Below are 21,334 nucleotides of genomic sequence, written 5' to 3' on the forward strand. Positions count from 1 at the left end.
CCACCTTTTGCTTCTTAGACCTCCATGTAACTAGGTTTCCTCCAACAAAGGTGCAATATCCAGTAGTTGACCGCCTATCCAATGTGTCTCCATTATAGTCCGCATCACAATAACCCACGATCTCAGTGTTGCCGTTTTTACCCATCCAAATGCCTTGACCAGGGCTGCCCTTGAGATAGCTCAAAATCCTCTCCACTTGACTCCATTGATACTTGCTTGGAGCTTGCATGTGCTGACTCACCTGATTCACAGCATAAGAGATATCAGGTCGTGTGATAGTTAAATAGATCAACTTACCTACAAGCCGTCGGTAGCGTGTGACGTCCGGGAACGGCTCGTCCAATGGTTCGCGTGGTTTGCCTTCCTTCGCCCGAATGCTCTCCCTCTTTCGCTTGAGCTGGTAATCTTCATCCAGTGGTGTAGTAGCTGGAACCGTACCAAGTTTGCCTGTCTCAGCAAGCAAGTCAAGAGCATACTTGCGTTGTGAGAGGAAGATACCCTCCGGGGAACGGCAGATTTCGATGCCGAGGAAGTATTTGAGCTCTCCGAGGTCCTTAATGTCAAAGGCAGACTTGAGAGAGTCTTTAATGGCAACAATACCGGCCTTGTCATCGCCAGTCACGATGATGTCATCGACATAAACCAGCACCACAACCAGGCCAAGTGATGTCTTGAGAGTGAAAAGAGTGTGGTCAGCCTCCGATCGTCTAAAGCCATTCGCCTTAAGAGTGGAGCTGAGCTTATGGTACCAGGCGCGTGGTGACTGTTTGAGGCCATAGATGGCCTTGCGTAACCGTAAGACCTTCCCGGGAGCAACAATGTCCTCAAGGCCAGGCGGAGGAGTCATGTACACTTCTTCATCTAGCTCGCCTTGGAGGAACGCGTTCTTCACATCCATTTGCCATAAGTCCCAAGAAAGGTTCACGGCCACCGATAGCACTACTCGCACGGTATGCAATTTGGCCACGGGAGCAAACGTTGCCGTGTAGTCATCTCCATAGGTTTGAGTGAACCCTCGGGCCACCAGCCGTGCCTTATGCCTTTCAATCTCTCCCGTGCTCAAGAACTTGATGGTGAATACCCACTTTGAACTTACGGCCTTCTTCCCTTTGGGGAGGTCAGCCTCATCCCATGTGTGATTTCTGATCATTGCACCAGCTTCATCCTCCACAGCATCTACCCATACCTTATGTTCTTTGGCCTCCTCGTACGTTTGGGGAACCCAGTGTTCATCAACTTGGCCGAAGAAGGCTTGGTGCTCGGTCGGAAGCAGCTCGAGCGAACATACGGCTTGGATAGGATGTGCGACGGCTTGACTGTTGTAGTAGACCCTCTTATCTTTCCATGTAGAGGGGTGAGACCGGACACGCGTGCTTCGTCGTGGAGCTGGTTGAGCTGGCGGCACTGATTGGCTGGACTGAGTGACATCTTCGATGACCGGTTCAGCATCAGGTCGTGTCTCGGTCAGGCTTGAGTTTGGCTCGGGCATCTCATGTGCCTCGGTCATGCTCTGGTTTGGCTCGGGCATCTCATGGTCCGGGGATATCATCTCGGGCATAGCACCTTCCGGCTCGAGCGTATGGTCAATGGAGCTCGGGTTGGGTTCTGGCTGAGGAAGGGCTGTGGCCGTAGGCGGATTTCCGAGATGGTCAAGGAGAAACTTAAGGCTGGAGGCTCTATCATTTGGTGATGATGAAAGATCCTTCAAGCTGTTCCAGTCTTTGTTATCAAAATAACCCACATTTTCCAAGAACCGAACATCTCTTGATACGTACAGCCGGCTTGTCTTTGGGTCAAAACACTTGTATCCCTTTTGAGTAGTGGAGTAGCCGATGAACATACACCTTATGCTTTTGGGATCGAGCTTACTCCGCTGTTCTCCTGGCACAAGTACAAAAGAAACACACCCAAAGACCCGTAAGTGCTCTAGAGATGGTTTAAATCCATTCAATACCTCAAATGGCGAGAGGTCATTAAGGACTTTGGTTGGTGTCCGATTGATCAAGTAGCATGCTGTCATCACAGCATCACCCCAATATCGCCTTGTAACGTGTGAATGGAACATCATCGACCGTGCCACCTCCATTAGATGTCGGTTCTTCCTCTCGGCCACACCATTTTGTTGGGGCGTATAGGGACAACTCGTTTGGTGTAGTATGCCGTGTTTTGCTAGGTGTTCTCTGAATTTGTGACTTGTATACTCTCCACCATTGTCTGATCTAAGTACCTTAATTTTAGCATTGAAATGATTAGTAACATAATTTTGAAAGTTTATAAAAGCATCAAACACTCTATCCTTTGAAGGCAACAAAGTAATCCATGTGTACTTAGATTTTTCATCAATAAAAGTCACAAAATATTTGTTATTATCTCTAGAAAGGCATGGTGAAGTCCACACATCCGAGTGCACTAAATCAAAACAATGCTCATAAATAGTTTTAGACTTGGGAAAAATAGATTTGCAATGTTTACCAAGAATACAAGACTCACACATTGAACTATCAAAAGAAACACTTGGTAACATTAAAGCAAGGGCACGAGAATGAGGATGGCCTAATCTAGCATGCCACACACTATCCAAATTAACAACAAAACAAGATTTAGTAGATAAACTTGGCGAGGTTTTCTCTAGGACATAGAGATCTCCACTCCCTTGTCCCTCTCCAAGAACTTTTCCAGTCTCAATATCCTGAAAATGAACACTATTAGGACCAAAGATTGCATAACAATTCAAATCATTAGTGGTTCTCTTAACCGATAGAAGATTAGATGTGAAGGTAGGCATAAAGAAAGCTTTTGTGGTTTTATCAAATAGTTTCAAGTCCCCTATTCCTTTCACTGGTATTTGTTCTCCATTTGCAATTATAACATTTCCTAAAGCCGGTTTTATATTGTCAATTAGACTAGGATTACTAATCATGTGGTGAGAAGCACCCGAGTCTATGACAAGAGATTTACTAGGCTTAGAGGTAAAGAAAGAGATACCAGACTCCTTGAGTGAGGCAATGGAACGGATGAGCGCCTCAAGGTCTGATTTCCTAACCACTTCTCCATAGGCTGCGGTCATGGCTGCCTCATCTCCTTGCTTTGACGGCCCGGCTCCCTTGTCGCTAACCGCTTCCTTTGAGAGGTTTGCTTTGAACTTGGCCGGTTTGAGATGAGGGTGGAGGACCCAGCACTTGTCTTTCAGGTGACCCCGCCTCTTGCAGTGGTCGCATATCCCCACCTTCCTCTCCTCTTGCTTGTACACTCCTTTATTAGCCGTAGCAAGCTCCCCCTTACCGCTAAACAAGTCAAGAGAACCTTGCTCTCTTTGGATTTGTGAACAAATGTTTTCAAAAGAGGGAAGTTTCTCTGCCCTGAGGATGTGTTTCAAGAGATCGTTGAAGGATGGGTTTAAAGTAAGAAGGAGACCAAAGATCTTGTCTTGCTCCTTTCTTTCAGTCAACACACTCGGATCGAGTGTACTCGGCCGCAACATGTCAAGCTCGGACCATAAAGCTCGAAACTTGCCAAGATGTTTAGTGAACTCCACATCATCTTGGTTAAGCTCATTTATGGCCTTCTTGACCTCAAAGACCCGAGTCAAGTTGGAGATATTGCCATAGACACCTTTAAGTGTCTCCCACAACTCCTTGGCCGTCTCGCAATATGAGTAGGCCTCAAGGATTGGTGTGTCAAGAGAGTTTTGGAGAACAGATAGGACAACTTGGTTTTCTTGGAACCACTTGGCCTTCCTCTCGCTCTCTTCTTCTACTTCCTCCTCGGAAGCGCCTTCATCTTCTCCTTTGAGGTTTTGTTTTGGAGCATAGTCACTCTCGACATGACTCCAAAGACCACGACCTCCAAGGGCAGTTCTTGTGGTTCTAGTCCACAGCAAGTAGTTTGTTCCTTTGAGAACAACCGGCATGACAATGGGTTTGGCGTTTTCCATGGTTTAACCGCTATGGACCGATGGACAAAGCTTTTACCCGGAGAATAAAGAGAAATAGGACTGAGAATCGAGTGAACAAGAATGAAGAATGGAAGAATAGAAGAGATAGGTTATCAAGAACGACAACCTGGCTCTGATACCATGTTGAAATAAGCGGAAGACTTAGAGAGATTTGAGAGGTTTAGAATGAAGAAGAAGAGTTGGTGGCGAATAGTATGAAAGAGAGTGATAATAGATTAGAATTAGGTAGAATATCTCAAATACAACACATGACAAAGGTTTAAATAGGGAGGCAGCTAGGGCGACCACATGACCTAAAATAGAAACAAAAGAAATCGACAATTAGGAGAGAGAGGGGGTAGGTGATCGGTGATAGCGACTTGTCCTAGTCTTCCACTCTTGTCCACTTGCGCTTTCTCCCTAACGGCTACACAAGGGATTCTCGATCCTTCTCATGGGCCGAAGGTAAGCAGGCCTCCTCACTATCCTCACACGTAGATGACTCGGCCTTAGTGCTTCACTCGGCCTTATTGCTTGCACGTACGGACGGTACGGACTGTACGGACGCCATAGGCTTATTCTTGATCAATAAAAACAAGCTTAAACCGAGAAAAAGGCTAAAACCAAGAGTGAACATTGATTCAAAGCAGTAAAAAGCTATGTTACTCTTTATAGCGTCAAAATATGTAACAATCTAATGCATTTGACTAATTATAAGAGTTCAGGTTGAATTTGGAGTGGTTAGACAACACTTATACCCATTTTGTCCCAAAACAGGCTTAAAACGAGAAAACAGGCTAAAACCGAGAAAACATTAATTTGAAGCAGTAAACAGGTTTGTTTATGTTTCTTGGGTCAAAATGTGTGACAATCCAATGTATTTGACTTATTGTAAGAGCTTGGAATGAATTTGGAGTGTTTATACACCAAATATAACGATTTTGTCCCAAAACAGGCTAAAACCGAGAAAATATTGATTCGAAGCACTAAACAGCTTTGTTACTGTATCTAGGGTCAGAATGTGTGACAATCCAATATATTTGACTAATTGTAAGAGTTCAGGATGAATTTGGAGTGTTTAGACAACACTTACACCCGTTTTGTCCCAAAACAAGCTTAAACCGAGAAAACAGGCTAAAACCAAGAGAAAACATTCATTCGAAGCAGTAAAAAGCTTTTGTACTCTTTCTAGGGTCAAAATATGTAACAATCTAATGCATTTGACTAATTATAAGAATTCGGGTTGAATTTGGAGTGGTTAGACAACACTTATACCCATTTAGTCCCAAAACAGGCTTAAAACGCGAAAACAGGCTAAAACCGAGAAAACATTAATTTGAAGCAGTAAACAGCTTTGTTTGTGTTTCTTGGGTAAAAATGTGTGACAATCCAATGTATTTGACTTATTGTAAGAGTTCGGAATGAATTTAGAGTGTTTATACACCACATATACCGATTTTGTCCCGAAACAGGCTAAAACCGAGAAAACATTGATTCTAAGCACTAAACAGCTTTGTTACTGTTACTAGGGTCAGAATGTGTGAAAATCCAATGTATTTGACTAATTGTAAGAGGTTGGGATGAATTTGGAGTGTTTAGACAACACTTAAACCCCTTTGATCCCAAAACAAGCTTAAACCGAGAAAACAGGCTAAAACCAAGAGAAAACATTTATTCGAAGAATTAAAAAGGTTTTTTACTCTTTCTAGGGTCAAAATATGTAACAATCTAATGCATTTGACTAATTATAAGAATTCGGGTTGAATTTGGAGTGGTTAGACAACACTTAGACCCATTTTGTCCCAAAACAGGCTTAAAACGAGAAAACAGGCTAAAACCGAGAAAACATTAATTTGAAGCAGTAAACAGCTTTTTTTGTGTTTCTTGGGTCAAAATGTGTGACAATCCAATGTATTTGACTTATTGTATGAGTTCGGAATGAATTTGGAGTGTTTATCAACCACATATACCGATTTTGTCCCAAAACAGACTAAAACTGAGAAAACATTGATTCAAAGCACTGAACAGCTTTGTTACTGTTCCTAGGGTCAGAATGTGTGAAAATCCAATGTATTTAACTAATTGTAAGAGTTTGGGATGAATTTAGAGTGTTTAGACAACACTTAAACCCCTTTGATTCCAAAACAAGCTTAAACCGAGAAAAAGGCTAAAACCAAGAGTGAACATTGATTCAAAGCAGTAAAAAGCTATGTTACTCTTTATAGCATCAAAATATGTAACAATCTAATGCATTTGACTAATTATAAGAGTTCAGGTTGAATTTGGAGTGGTTAGACAACACTTATACCCATTTTGTCCCAAAACAGGCTTAAAACGAGAAAACAGGCTAAAACCGAGAAAACATTATTTTGAAGCAGTAAACAGCTTTGTTTGCGTTTCTTGGGTCAAAATGTGTGACAATCCAATGTATTTGACTTATTGTAAGAGCTCGGAATGAATTTGGAGTGTTTATACACCAAATATAACGATTTTGTCCCGAAACAGGCTAAAACCGAGAAAATATTGATTCGAAGCACTAAACAGCTTTGTTACTGTATCTAGGGTCAGAATGTGTGACAATCCAATATATTTGACTAATTGTAAGAGTTCAGGATGAATTTGGAGTGTTTAGACAACACTTACACCCGTTTTGTCCCAAAACAAGCTTAAACCGAGAAAACAGGCTAAAACCAAGAGAAAACATTCATTCGAAGCAGTAAATGTAAGACTTTGTAGAATAAAGAAGAGAATCAAGAGAATGGATATAGGTTTCGGTAGACAAAGAGAATGAGGAAGGAGAAAAGATTAGGTTTTCTTATTCCATGAGAAGCAATAATACAAGGTGGCTATGAGCCTATTTAAGGAAACACAAACTAGGGCTACACCCTTGACCGAGACACACAAGTGGGATAGGGACATTAGGAGAGAGACACACTACATCCCAAGGTGAAAGCGACAGCCCATCCTTACCAAACATGTGACTATTTCCTTCCCTTCTCTCTAACGGTTATAATGTGCTTCTCGATCCTTCTAGTGGGCTTCAGGCCTCCTCTCCATTCCTTATCACTAGAAGATTCGGCCATTTCACCACACTTGTACGGACAGCCCATATTCAACACTCGTACGGACGGCCATGGCTGCCTTAGGCTTATTCTTTTGATCAATACTCCCCCTCAAGCTTAGCCTAATGAAATGGCTAAGCTTGGAACCCGTGAAGCAGCACCTCATTAAAAACCTTGACTTAGAAAACCTCATGGGACAAAACCAAGTCAAGGGAAAAAGAGTGTGCTGTCCACGGATTAGAGAAGCTTGATCATGGCCGCGTAATGTCTACAAGTCCAAGTTTGCTATAGATGTGATCACAAACCTTGGAGCTTGCAGACTTGGTGAAGATGTCAGCTAGCTGATCTTGACTCCTTGTGTGGCATGGTAACACCACTCCTTCTTCAATCTTCTCTCTCACCTTGTGGCAATCGCTTTCTATGTGCTTGGTCCTCTCATGAAAGACCGAGTTTGTGGCAATGTGGATGGCCGCTTCATTGTCGCAATGCATGGTCATGGGCTGCTTTGTTTCGATGCCTAAGTCCTTGAGTAGACCCTTCAGCCATGTCATCTCGTTAGTGAGCTTCCTCATAGCTCTATACTCGGCCTCGGCGCTAGAGCATGAAACCACCTTTTGTTTCTTAGACCTCCATGTAACCATGTTGCCTCCAACGAACGTGCAGTACCCAGTAGTGGATCTTCTATCCAGCGTGTCGCCATTGTAATCCGCATCACAGTAGCCAACAATCTCGGTGTTGTCATTCTTGCCCATCCAAATACCTTGACCCGGACTGCCCTTGAGATAGCTTAGGATCCTCTCGACTTGACTCCATTGGTACTTGCTTGGTGCCTTCATATGTTGGCTAACCTGATTCACAGCATAACATATGTCAGGTCGTGTGATAGTAAGGTATATTAGCTTACCTACAAGCCGGCGGTAGCGTGTGACGTCTAAGAATGGCTCGTCCATTGGTTCCTTAGGTCGGCCTTCTTTTTCCCGTAAGCTCTCCCCCTTTCGCTTGAGCTGGTAGTCGTCATCAAGTGGCGTAGCGACCGGAGACACACCAAGCTTGCCAGTCTCCTCTAACAAGTCAAGAGTGTACTTGCGTTGTGAGAGGAAGAGTCCTTCCGGTGAGCGACAAATTTCAATACCAAGAAAGTATTTGAGTTCCCCAAGGTCCTTGATGTCAAATGCCGACTTGAGGGAGTCCTTGGTGTCCTGAATGGCCGCCTTATCATCACCAGTCACGATGATGTCGTCGACGTATATGAGCACCACCACCCAACCAATAGAGGTGCGACGTGTGAAGAGAGTATGATCAGCCTCCGATCGCTTAAAACCATAAGTCTTGAGAGTAGAGCTTAGTTTGTGGTACCAAGCTCGTGGGGACTGCTTAAGGCCATAGATGGCCTTACGTAGCCTCAAGACTTTTCCGGGTGTAACCATGTCTTCAAGGCCGGGAGGAGGCGTCATGTACACTTCTTCATCAAGTTCACCTTGAAGAAAGGCGTTCTTCACATCCATCTGCCATAAGTCCCATGATAGGTTGACAGCAAGAGACAGCACAACCCGAACCGTATGGAGCTTGGCCACGGGTGCAAAGGTGTCCGTGTAGTCCGCACCATAGGTTTGGGTGAAGCCACGGGCCACTAACCGGGCTTTATGCCGTTCAATGTCACCATTGCTCAAATACTTTATGGTGAACACCCATTTGGAGCTAACTGCCCGCTTGCCTTGAGGAAGATCCGATTCGTCCCACGTATGATTCCGGATCATGGCGCCGGTTTCATCCTTGACCGCATCTAACCAAACCTGATGCTCCTTGGCTTCATCATATGTCTGCGGGATCCAATTGGCGTCAACTTGGCCAAAGAAAGCTTGGTGATCAGCAGGTAACAGCTCAAGGGAACAAACGGACTGGATGGGATGAGCGACGGCTTGACTGTTGTAATATACACGCTTGTTCTTCCAAGTGGAGGGGTCAGATCGAGGTCTGGTGCTCCGACGCAGGACTGGTGCAGGAGGTGGATCCGTCCTAGGCAACTCCGTTGACGTACCGTCCGTAAGAACCGTCTCCGTGTTTTCCTCGGTAGGAGCCGCTGCCGGAGCATGTGTGTCCGGTGTAGGGCCAGGAACAGGAACACCGGCTATGGGTAGGCCAGACTCAAGGGACACACTATCTTGGGCTGAAACATTGTTATTCGTATCTCCTTGGTCAGACCCACCGTCGGTAGGAGTTTGGCGTAGCATAGGCTGCACGACACCCGTTGGTGGAGACGGGTTGCCAAGGTGATCAAGAAGGAACCTTAGACTTGAAGCTCGGTCATTAGGTGAGTGAGAGAGGTCTTTAAGGTTGTTCCAGTCCTTCTTGTCATAGTAGCCCACATTCTCTAGGAACCGGACATCTCGGGAGACATATAGACGACTTGTGGCCGGATCATAACATTTGTACCCCTTTTGTGTGGTAGAGTAGCCAATGAACATGCACTTTGTACTCTTGGCATCCAGCTTACTCCTTTGTTCTCCTGGTACTAACACAAAACAAACACAACCAAAAACGCGTAAGTGATCAAGGGATGGTTTAAATTTGTTTAGTACTTCAAATGGAGATAAGTCATGAAGAACTCGGGTTGGTGTCCGGTTGATGAGATAGCATGCAGTCATCACAGCATCACCCCAATATCGTTTGGGAACACTAGAGTGGAACATGATTGCCCGCGCCACTTCCATGAGATGCCGGTTCTTTCTCTCGGCCACACCATTTTGTTGTGGCGTGTAGGGACAACTAGTTTGATGGAGAATGCCATGCTTGGAGAGATGTTCTTTGAACTTGCAACTTGTGTATTCTCCACCATTATCAGACCTAAGTACCTTAAGTTTTGCATTAAAATGATTAGTCACATAGTTTTGAAAGTTGACAAAGGCATCAAACACTCTATCTTTAGAAGGCAATAAGGTAATCCAAGTATATTTTGATTTTTCATCAATAAAAGTCACAAAATACTTGTTATTATCTCTAGATAGGCATGGTGAAGTCCAAACATCTGAGTGAACTAAATCAAAACAATTTTCATAAATAGTAGTTGACTTAGGAAAGATAGACTTGCAATGTTTTCCAAGAATACAAGGTTCACAAGTAGAATTATCAAAAGAAATATTAGGAAACATTAGTCCTAAAGCACGCGAATGAGGGTGGCCTAGCCTAGCATGCCACACCATATTCGAATCAACAACAAAACAAGACTTAATAGAAGATAAATTTGGATCGGTTTTCTCTAGGACATAGAGATCTCCACTCCCTTGCCCTTCTCCAAGAACCTTTCCAGTCTCAATATCCTGAAAATGAACACTGTTAGGACCAAAAATTGCATAACAATTCAAATCATTTGTGGCCCTCTTAACCGATAGAAGATTGGAGGTAAATGTAGGCATAAAGAAAGCTTTTGAGGTTTTATCAAAAAGTTTCAAGTCCCCTATCCCTTTTACTGGTATTTGATCTCCATTAGCAATAACAACATTCCCTAAAGCCGGTTTTATGTTGTCAATTAACCTAGGGTTGCTAATCATATGATGTGAAGCCCCCGAGTCAATAACAAGCGATTTACTAGGCTTAGAGGTAAAGAAAGAGATACCAGACTCCTTGAGTGAGGCAATGGAGCGGATGAGAGCCTCAAGGTCTGACTTCCTCACCACATCTCCATAGGCTGCGGTCATGGCCACCTCATCTCCCTGCTTTGATGATCCGGCTCCCTTGTCGCTAACCGCTTCCTTTGAGAAGTTGGCTTTGAACTTGGCCGGCTTGAGATGAGGATGGAGAACCCAGCATTTGTCTTTCAGGTGGCCCCGCTTCTTGCAGTGGTCGCATACCCACACCTTCCTCTCCTCTTGCTTGTACACTCCTTTGTTGGCCGTAGCAAGCTCCCCCTTACCGCTAAACAAATCAAGAGATCCTTGTTCTTTCTGAATTTGGGAGCAAATATCTTCAAAGGAGGGAAGCTTCTCTGCCCTTAGGATGTGCTTCAAGAGGTCATTGAAGGATGGGTTCAAGGTAAGGAGGAGTCCAAAGATCTTGTCTTGCTCCTTCCTTTCGTTTAGCACACTCGCCTCAAGTGTACTTGGCCGCAACATGTCAAGCTCGGACCATAGTGCACGGAACTTACCAAGATGCTTAGTGAACTCCACATCATCTTGGTTAAGGTCGTTTATGGCCTTCTTGACCTCAAAGACTCTAGTCATGTTAGAGACATTACCATACACGCCTTTAAGTGTTTCCCACAGTTCCTTGGCCGTCTCGCAGTATGAGTAGGCCTCAAGGATAGGCGTGTCCAGAGAGTTTTGGAGAACAGATAGGACAACTTGGTCTTCTTGGAACCATTTGGCCTTCCTCTCGCTCTCTTCCTCCGCTTCCGCCTCGGAAGCATCTTCTTCTTTGGGGTTTTGCTTTGGGACATAGTCGGACTCGACATGACTCCAAAGGCCACGACCTCCAAGGGCGGTTCTTGTGGTTCTTGTCCACAGCAAGTAGTTTGTCCCCTTTAGGACAATCGGTGAAACGATGGGCTTGGCGTTTTCCATGGTCGGATTTCTATGGACCGATGGATAAAGCTTTTACCCGGAGAATAAACAAAAGAATGCGAGTGAGAAGAAAAGAAGGAAAGGAGACTAGAGAATAGAAACAAGTAGAAGAATGAGATTAGACTGTAGAGAATCGAACAACTTGCTCTGATACCATGTAAGACTTTGTAGAATAAAGAAGAGAATCAAGAGAATGGATATAGGTTTCGGTAGACAAAGAGAATGAGGAAGGAGAAAAGATTAGGTTTTCTTATTCCATGAGAAGCAATAATACAAGGTGGCTATGAGCCTATTTAAGGAAACACAAACTAGGGCTACACCCTTGACCGAGACACACAAGTGGGATAGGGACATTAGGAGAGAGACACACTACATCCCAAGGTGAAAGCGACAGCCCATCCTTACCAAACATGTGACTATTTCCTTCCCTTCTCTCTAACGGTTATAATGTGCTTCTCGATCCTTCTAGTGGGCTTCAGGCCTCCTCTCCATTCCTTATCACTAGAAGATTCGGCCATTTCACCACACTTGTACGGACAGCCCATATTCAACACTCGTACGGACGGCCATGGCTGCCTTAGGCTTATTCTTTTGATCAATAGTAAAAAGCTTTTGTACTCTTTCTAGGGTCAAAATATGTAACAATCTAATGCATTTGACTAATTATAAGAATTCGGGTTGAATTTGGAGTGGTTAGACAACACTTATACCCATTTAGTCCCAAAACAGGCTTAAAACGCGAAAACAGGCTAAAACCGAGAAAACATTAATTTGAAGCAGTAAACAGCTTTGTTTGTGTTTCTTGGGTAAAAATGTGTGACAATCCAATGTATTTGACTTATTGTAAGAGTTCGGAATGAATTTAGAGTGCTTATACACCACATATACCGATTTTGTCCCGAAACAGGCTAAAACCGAGAAAACATTGATTCTAAGCACTAAACAGCTTTGTTACTGTTACTAGGGTCAGAATGTGTGAAAATCCAATGTATTTGACTAATTGTAAGAGGTTGGGATGAATTTGGAGTGTTTAGACAACACTTAAACCCCTTTGATCCCAAAACAAGCTTAAACCGAGAAAACAGGCTAAAACCAAGAGAAAACATTTATTCGAAGAATTAAAAAGGTTTTTTACTCTTTCTAGGGTCAAAATATGTAACAATCTAATGCATTTGACTAATTATAAGAATTCGGGTTGAATTTGGAGTGGTTAGACAACACTTAGACCCATTTTGTCCCAAAACAGGCTTAAAACGAGAAAACAGGCTAAAACCGAGAAAACATTAATTTGAAGCAGTAAACAGCTTTTTTTGTGTTTCTTGGGTCAAAATGTGTGACAATCCAATGTATTTGACTTATTGTATGAGTTCGGAATGAATTTGGAGTGTTTATCAACCACATATACCGATTTTGTCCCAAAACAGACTAAAACTGAGAAAACATTGATTCAAAGCACTGAACAGCTTTGTTACTGTTCCTAGGGTCAGAATGTGTGAAAATCCAATGTATTTAACTAATTGTAAGAGTTTGGGATGAATTTAGAGTGTTTAGACAACACTTAAACCCCTTTGATTCCAAAACAAGCTTAAACCGAGAAAAAGGCTAAAACCAAGAGTGAACATTGATTCAAAGCAGTAAAAAGCTATGTTACTCTTTATAGCATCAAAATATGCAACAATCTAATGCATTTGACTAATTATAAGAGTTCAGGTTGAATTTGGAGTGGTTAGACAACACTTATACCCATTTTGTCCCAAAACAGGCTTAAAACGAGAAAACAGGCTAAAACCGAGAAAACATTATTTTGAAGCAGTAAACAGCTTTGTTTGCGTTTCTTGGGTCAAAATGTGTGACAATCCAATGTATTTGACTTATTGTAAGAGCTCGGAATGAATTTGGAGTGTTTATACACCAAATATAACGATTTTGTCCCGAAACAGGCTAAAACCGAGAAAATATTGATTCGAAGCACTAAACAGCTTTGTTACTGTATCTAGGGTCAGAATGTGTGACAATCCAATATATTTGACTAATTGTAAGAGTTCAGGATGAATTTGGAGTGTTTAGACAACACTTACACCCGTTTTGTCCCAAAACAAGCTTAAACCGAGAAAACAGGCTAAAACCAAGAGAAAACATTCATTCGAAGCAGTAAAAAGCTTTTGTACTCTTTCTAGGGTCAAAATATGTAACAATCTAATGCATTTGACTAATTATAAGAATTCGGGTTGAATTTGGAGTGGTTAGACAACACTTATACCCATTTGGTCCCAAAACAGGCTTAAAACGAGAAAACAGGCTAAAACCGAGAAAACATTAATTTGAAGCAGCAAACAGCTTTTTTTGTGTTTCTTGGGTAAAAATGTGTGACAATCCAATGTATTTGACTTATTGTATGAGTTCGGAATGAATTTGGAGTGTTTATACACCACATATACCGATTTTGTCCCAAAACAGACTAAAACTGAGAAAACATTGATTCAAAGCACTAAACAGCTATGTTACTCTTTATAGCGTCAAAATATGTAACAATCTAATGCATTTGACTAATTATAAGAGTTCAGGTTGAATTTGGAGTGGTTAGACAACACTTATACCCATTTTGTCCCAAAACAGGCTTAAAACGAGAAAACAGGCTAAAACTGAGAAAACATTAATTTGAAGCAGTAAACAGCTTTGTTTGTGTTTCTTGGGTCAAAATGTGTGACAATCCAATGTATTTGACTTATTGTAAGAGCTCGGAATGAATTTGGAGTGTTTATACACCAAATATAACGATTTTGTCCCGAAACAGGCTAAAACCGAGAAAATATTGATTCGAAGCACTAAACAGCTTTGTTACTGTATCTAGGGTCAGAATATGTGACAATCCAATATATTTGACTAATTGTAAGAGTTTATTGATCAAAAGAATAAGCCTAAGGCAGCCATGGCCGTCCGTACGAGTGTTGAATATGGGCTGTCCGTACAAGTGTGGTGAAATGGCCGAATCTTCTAGTGATAAGGAATGGAGAGGAGGCCTGAAGCCCACTAGAAGGATCGAGAAGCACATTATAACCGTTAGAGAGAAGGGAAGGAAATAGTCACATGTTTGGTAAGGATGGGCTGTCGCTTTCACCTTGGGATGTAGTGTGTCTCTCTCCTAATGTCCCTATCCCACTTGTGTGTCTCGGTCAAGGGTGTAGCCCTAGTTTGTGTTTCCTTAAATAGGCTCATAGCCACCTTGTATTATTGCTTCTCATGGAATAAGAAAACCTAATCTTTTCTCCTTCCTCATTCTCTTTGTCTACCGAAACCTATATCCATTCTCTTGATTCTCTTCTTTATTCTACAAAGTCTTACATGGTATCAGAGCAAGTTGTTCGATTCTCTACAGTCTAATCTCATTCTTCTACTTGTTTCTATTCTCTAGTCTCCTTTCCTTCTTTTCTTCTCACTCGCATTCTTTTGTTTATTCTCCGGGTAAAAGCTTTATCCATCGGTCCATAGAAATCCGACCATGGAAAACGCCAAGCCCATCGTTTCACCGATTGTCCTAAAGGGGACAAACTACTTGCTGTGGACAAGAACCACAAGAACCGCCCTTGGAGGTCGTGGCCTTTGGAGTCATGTCGAGTCCGACTATGTCCCAAAGCAAAACCCCAAAGAAGAAGATGCTTCCGAGGCGGAAGCGGAGGAAGAGAGCGAGAGGAAGGCCAAATGGTTCCAAGAAGACCAAGTTGTCCTATCTGTTCTCCAAAACTCTCTGGACACGCCTATCCTTGAGGCCTACTCATACTGCGAGACGGCCAAGGAACTGTGGGAAACACTTAAAGGCGTGTATGGTAATGTCTCTAACATGACTAGAGTCTTTGAGGTCAAGAAGGCCATAAACGACCTTAACCAAGATGATGTGGAGTTCACTAAGCATCTTGGTAAGTTCCGTGCACTATGGTCCGAGCTTGACATGTTGCGGCCAAGTACACTTGAGGCGAGTGTGCTAAACGAAAGGAAGGAGCAAGACAAGATCTTTGGACTCCTCCTTACCTTGAACCCATCCTTCAATGACCTCTTGAAGCACATCCTAAGGGCAGAGAAGCTTCCCTCCTTTGAAGATATTTGCTCCCAAATTCAGAAAGAACAAGGATCTCTTGATTTGTTTAGCGGTAAGGGGGAGCTTGCTACAGCCAACAAAGGAGTGTACAAGCAAGAGGAGAGGAAGGTGTGGGTATGCGACCACTGCAAGAAGCGGGGCCACCTGAAAGACAAATGCTGGGTTCTCCATCCTCATCTCAAGCCGGCCAAGTTCAAAGCCAACTTCTCAAAGGAAGCGGTTAGCGACAAGGGAGCCGGATCATCAAAGCAGGGAGATGAGGTGGCCATGACCGCAGCCTATGGAGATGTGGTGAGGAAGTCAGACCTTGAGGCTCTCATCCGCTCCATTGCCTCACTCAAGGAGTCTGGTATCTCTTTCTTTACCTCTAAGCCTAGTAAATCGCTTGTTATTGACTCGGGGGCTTCACATCATATGATTAGCAACCCTAGGTTAATTGACAACATAAAACCGGCTTTAGGGAATGTTGTTATTGCTAATGGAGATCAAATACCAGTAAAAGGGATAGGGGACTTGAAACTTTTTGATAAAACCTCAAAAGCTTTCTTTATGCCTACATTTACCTCCAATCTTCTATCGGTTAAGAGGGCCACAAATGATTTGAATTGTTATGCAATTTTTGGTCCTAACAGTGTTCATTTTCAGGATATTGAGACTGGAAAGGTTCTTGGAGAAGGGCAAGGGAGTGGAGATCTCTATGTCCTAGAGAAAACCGATCCAAATTTATCTTCTATTAAGTCTTGTTTTGTTGTTGATTCGAATATGGTGTGGCATGCTAGGCTAGGCCACCCTCATTCGCGTGCTTTAGGACTAATGTTTCCTAATATTTCTTTTGATAATTCTACTTGTGAACCTTGTATTCTTGGAAAACATTGCAAGTCTATCTTTCCTAAGTCAACTACTATTTATGAAAATTGTTTTGATTTAGTTCACTCAGATGTTTGGACTTCACCATGCCTATCTAGAGATAATAACAAGTATTTTGTGACTTTTATTGATGAAAAATCAAAATATACTTGGATTACCTTATTGCCTTCTAAAGATAGAGTGTTTGATGCCTTTGTCAACTTTCAAAACTATGTGACTAATCATTTTAATGCAAAACTTAAGGTACTTAGGTCTGATAATGGTGGAGAATACACAAGTTGCAAGTTCAAAGAACATCTCTCCAAGCATGGCATTCTCCATCAAACTAGTTGTCCCTACACGCCACAACAAAATGGTGTGGCCGAGAGAAAGAACCGGCATCTCATGGAAGTGGCGCGGGCAATCATGTTCCACTCTAGTGTTCCCAAACGATATTGGGGTGATGCTGTGATGACTGCATGCTATCTCATCAACCGGACACCAACCCGAGTTCTTCATGACTTATCTCCATTTGAAGTACTAAACAAATTTAAACCATCCCTTGATCACTTACGCGTTTTTGGTTGTGTTTGTTTTGTGTTAGTACCAGGAGAACAAAGGAGTAAGCTGGATGCCAAGAGTACAAAGTGCATGTTCATTGGCTACTCTACCACACAAAAGGGGTACAAATGTTATGATCCGGCCACAAGTCGTCTATATGTCTCCCGAGATGTCCGGTTCCTAGAGAATGTGGGCTACTATGACAAGAAGGACTGGAACAACCTTAAAGACCTCTCTCACTCACCTAATGACCGAGCTTCAAGTCTAAGGTTCCTTCTTGATCACCTTGGCAACCCGTCTCCACCAACGGGTGTCGTGCAGCCTATGCTACGCCAAACTCCTACCGACGGTGGGTCTGACCAAGGAGATACGAATAACAATGTTTCAGCCCAAGATAGTGTGTCCCTTGAGTCTGGCCTACCCATAGCCGGTGTTCCTGTTCCTGGCCCTACACCGGACACACATGCTCCGGCAGCGGCTCCTACCGAGGAAAACACGGAGACGGTTCTTACGGACGGTACGTCAACGGAGTTGCCTAGGACGGATCCACCTCCTGCACCAGTCCTGCGTCGGAGCACCAGACCTCGATCTGACCCCTCCACTTGGAAGAACAAGCGTGTATATTACAACAGTCAAGCCGTCGCTCATCCCATCCAGTCCGTTTGTTCCCTTGAGCTGTTACCTGCTGATCACCAAGCTTTCTTTGGCCAAGTTGACGCCAATTGGATCCCGCAGACATATGATGAAGCCAAGGAGCATCAGGTTTGGTTAGATGCGGTCAAGGATGAAACCGGCGCCATGATCCGGAATCATACGTGGGACGAATCGGATCTTCCTCAAGGCAAGCGGGCAGTTAGCTCCAAATGGGTGTTCACCATAAAGTATTTGAGCAATGGTGACATTGAACGGCATAAAGCCCGGTTAGTGGCCCGTGGCTTCACCCAAACCTATGGTGCGGACTACACGGACACCTTTGCACCCGTGGCCAAGCTCCATACGGTTCGGGTTGTGCTGTCTCTTGCTGTCAACCTATCATGGGACTTATGGCAGATGGATGTGAAGAACGCCTTTCTTCAAGGTGAACTTGATGAAGAAGTGTACATGACGCCTCCTCCCGGCCTTGAAGACATGGTTACACCCGGAAAAGTCTTGAGGCTACGTAAGGCCATCTATGGCCTTAAGCAGTCCCCACGAGCTTGGTACCACAAACTAAGCTCTACTCTCAAGACTTATGGTTTTAAGCGATCGGAGGCTGATCATACTCTCTTCACACGTCGCACCTCTATTGGTTGGGTGGTGGTGCTCATATACGTCGACGACATCATCGTGACTGGTGATGATAAGGCGGCCATTCAGGACACCAAGGACTCCCTCAAGTCGGCATTTGACATCAAGGACCTTGGGGAACTCAAATACTTTCTTGGTATTGAAATTTGTCGCTCACCGGAAGGACTCTTCCTCTCACAACGCAAGTACACTCTTGACTTGTTAGAGGAGACTGGCAAGCTTGGTGTGTCTCCGGTCGCTACGCCACTTGATGACGACTACCAGCTCAAGCGAAAGGGGGAGAGCTTACGGGAAAAAGAAGGCCGACCTAAGGAACCAATGGACGAGCCATTCTTAGACGTCACACGCTACCGCCGGCTTGTAGGTAAGCTAATATACCTTACTATCACACGACCTGACATATGTTATGCTGTGAATCAGGTTAGCCAACATATGAAGGCACCAAGCAAGTACCAATGGAGTCAAGTCGAGAGGATCCTAAGCTATCTCAAGGGCAGTCCGGGTCAAGGTATTTGGATGGGCAAGAATGACAACACCGAGATTGTTGGCTACTGTGATGCGGATTACAATGGCGACACGCTGGATAGAAGATCCACTACTGGGTACTGCACGTTCGTTGGAGGCAACATGGTTACATGGAGGTCTAAGAAACAAAAGGTGGTTTCATGCTCTAGCGCCGAGGCCGAGTATAGAGCTATGAGGAAGCTCACTAACGAGATGACATGGCTGAAGGGTCTACTCAAGGACTTAGGCATCGAAACAAAGCAGCCCATGACCATGCATTGCGACAATGAAGCGGCCATCCACATTGCCACAAACTCGGTCTTTCATGAGAGGACCAAGCACATAGAAAGCGATTGCCACAAGGTGAGAGAGAAGATTGAAGAAGGAGTGGTGTTACCATGCCACACAAGGAGTCAAGATCAGCTAGCTGACATCTTCACCAAGTCTGCAAGCTCCAAGGTTTGTGATCACATCTATAGCAAACTTGGACTTGTAGACATTACGCGGCCATGATCAAGCTTCTCTAATCCGTGGACAGCACACTCTTTTTCCCTTGACTTGGTTTTGTCCCATGAGGTTTTCTAAGTCAAGGTTTTTAATGAGGTGCTGCTTCACGGGTTCCAAGCTTAGCCATTTCATTAGGCTAAGCTTGAGGGGGAGTATTGATCAAAAGAATAAGCCTAAGGCAGCCATGGCCGTCCGTACGAGTGTTGAATATGGGCTGTCCGTACAAGTGTGGTGAAATGGCCGAATCTTCTAGTGATAAGGAATGGAGAGGAGGCCTGAAGCCCACTAGAAGGATCGAGAAGCACATTATAACCGTTAGAGAGAAGGGAAGGAAATAGTCACATGTTTGGTAAGGATGGGCTGTCGCTTTCACCTTGGGATGTAGTGTGTCTCTCTCCTAATGTCCCTATCCCACTTGTGTGTCTCGGTCAAGGGTGTAGCCCTAGTTTGTGTTTCCTTAAATAGGCTCATAGCCACCTTGTATTATTGCTTCTCATGGAATAAGAAAACCTAATCTTTTCTCCTTCCTCATTCTCTTTGTCTACCGAAACCTATATCCATTCTCTTGATTCTCTTCTTTATTCTACAAAGTCTTACAGAGTTCAGGATGAATTTGGAGTGTTTAGACAAGACCTACACCCGTATTGTTCCAAAACAAGCTTAAACCGAGAAAACAGGCTAAAACCAAGAGAAAACATTTATTCGAAGCAGTAAAAAGCTTTTGTACTCTTTCTAGGGTCAAAATATGTAACAATCTAATGCATTTGACTAATTATAATAATTCGGGTTGAATTTGGAGTGGTTAGACAACACTTAGACCCATTTGGTCCCAAAACAGGCTTAAAACGAGAAAACAGGCTAAAACCGAGAAAACATTAATTTGAAGCAGCAAACAGCTTTTTTTGTGTTTCTTGGGTAAAAATGTGTGACAATCCAATGTATTTGACTTATTGTATGAGTTCGGAATGAATTTGGAGTGTTTATACACCACATATACCGATTTTGTCCCAAAACAGACTAAAACTGAGAAAACATTGATTCAAAGCACTAAACAGCTTTGTTACTGTTCCTAGGGTCAGAATGTGTGACAATCCAATGTATTTAACTAATTGTAAGAGTTTGGGATGAATTTGGAGTGTTTAGACAACACTTAAACCCCTTTGATCCCAAAACAAGCTTAAACCGAGAAAAAGGCTAAAACCAAGAGTGAACATTGATTCAAAGCAGTAAAAAGCTATGTTACTCTTTATAGCGTCAAAATATGTAACAATCTAATGCATTTGACTAATTATAAGAGTTCAGGATGAATTTGGAGTGGTTAGACAACACTTAGACCCATTTTGTCCCAAAACAGGCTTAAACGAGAAAACAGGCTAAAACCGAGAAAACATTAATTTGAAGCAGTAAACAGCTTTGTTTGTGTTTCTTGGGTCAAAATGTGTGACAATCCAATGTATTTGACTTATTGTAAGAGCTCGGAATAAATTTGGAGTGTTTATACACCAAATATAACGATTTTGTCCCGAAACAGGCTAAAACCGAGAAAATATTGATTCGAAGCACTAAACAGCTTTGTTACTGTATCTAGGGTCAGAATGTGTGACAATCCAATATATTTGACTAATTGTAAGAGTTCAGGATGAATTTGGAGTGTTTAGACAACACTTACACCCGTTTTGTCCCAAAACAAGCTTAAACCGAGAAAAGAGGCTAAAACCAAGAGAAAACATTCATTCGAAGCAGTAAAAAGCTTTTGTACTCTTTCTAGGGTCAAAATATGTAACAATCTAATGCATTTGACTAATTATAAGAATTCGGGTTGAATTTGGAGTGGTTAGACAACACTTATACCCATTTAGTCCCAAAACAGGCTTAAAACGCGAAAACAGGCTAAAACCGAGAAAACATTAATTTGAAGCAGTAAACAGCTTTGTTTGTGTTTCTTGGGTAAAAATGTGTGACAATCCAATGTATTTGACTTATT

This window comes from Camelina sativa, chromosome 11 (genome assembly GCF_030686135.1).
Source record: "Camelina sativa cultivar CO46 ecotype springtype chromosome 11, ASM3068613v1".
NCBI classification, from domain to species: domain Eukaryota; kingdom Viridiplantae; phylum Streptophyta; class Magnoliopsida; order Brassicales; family Brassicaceae; genus Camelina; species Camelina sativa.